We start from the raw sequence: 1,455 nt of genomic DNA, 5'->3' as shown, positions 1-1,455 counted from the left end.
CCGCCACCTCGCCCGGCTAGTTTTTTGTATTTTTTAGTAGAGACGGGGTTTCACCATGTTAGCCAGGATGGTCTCGATCTCCTGACCTCGTGATCTGCCCGTCTCAGCCTCCCAAAGTGCTGGGATTACAGGCTTGAGCCACCGCGCCTGGCCTATATCAGCCATCTTAACAGAAGAGAGAAGAGAGACTGGATTATACTAGAAGACACACTGCCACTTACATTGTGCCACCTAAAATGGACAGAGAGGACAGAACAGAACAGGCAAGGTTGTCACACTTCTTATAAAAAGAAGGGGACACAGAAATAATCACTGTGAAAGTACACTGGCAGTTAAGGATGGTTTCATACCTGCTATGCTCTGCAGGATTCATGGGAACAGAAGAGACCCTCGGAGAAGCATCTTTTTAACAACCCACCTCTGAGGCCTACATCATCTTGGCTTCTGGTAAATTTTGACATGAATGTGCCACAACGGCAGCCACTAACCAACAGGGGCTGGGATCAATCTGCATGATGTATCTCATACAGAACTTGTTAATGCTATGATCTTAGGAATCTAATCACCAAGGTGAGACAGGGTGCAGTACTGACCTCACCATCCATGACCCTTTTTTTTTTTTTTTTTTTTTTTTTTTTTTTTTTGAGACGGAGTCTCGCTCTGTCACCCGGGCTGGAGTGCTGTGGCCGGATCTCAGCTCACTGCAAGCTCCGCCTCCCGGGTTCACGCCATTCTCCTGCCTCAGCCTCCCGGGTAGCTGGGACTACAGGCGCCACTACCTCGCCCAGCTAGTTTTTTGTAGTTTTTAGTAGAGACGGGGTTTCACGGTGTTAGCCAGGATGGTCTCGATCTCCTGACCTCGTGATCCGCCCGTCTCGGCCTCCCAAAGTGCTGGGATTACAGGCTTGAGCCACCGCGCCCGGCCCATGACCCTTCTTTACAGATGCCCAGACTCAGGCAACCATGAAGTTGTATTCAGAACCTGTAGGTTTAATTTCAGACCCTCAGGATGGCATCTAAGGCCAATCCATGAGCCATTACAACCTCCACAAGGCATTTAGGACAAATCTGATGATCTCTGCACTGCCAATAATTAAATGTGGCAACCAATGGACTAAATGGTAATTCTCATACCCTTACATACATAGGATTTCTCCCCAGTGTGAATTCTTTCATGCATACTTAGGCGTGAGGAAACAGCAAATGCTTTCCCACATTCTTTTTTTTTCTTTGGGGTGGGGAGGGGACAGAGTCTCGCTCTGTCACCCAGGCTGGAGTGCAGTGGTGCGATCTCGGCTCACTGCAAGCTCCGCCTCCTGGGTTCACGCCATTCTCCTGCCTCAGACTCCCGAGTAGCTGGGACTACAGGTGCCTGCCACCAAGCCAGGCTAATTTTTTGTATTTTTAGTAGAGACGGGGTTTCACCGTGTTAGCCAGGGTGGTCTCAATCTCCTG

This window comes from Rhinopithecus roxellana, chromosome 8 (assembly GCF_007565055.1).
Source record: "Rhinopithecus roxellana isolate Shanxi Qingling chromosome 8, ASM756505v1, whole genome shotgun sequence".
Classification (NCBI taxonomy): Eukaryota; Metazoa; Chordata; class Mammalia; order Primates; family Cercopithecidae; genus Rhinopithecus; species Rhinopithecus roxellana.
The sequence above is the reverse complement of the archived record's forward strand: the minus strand, read 5'-3'. Positions refer to the sequence as shown.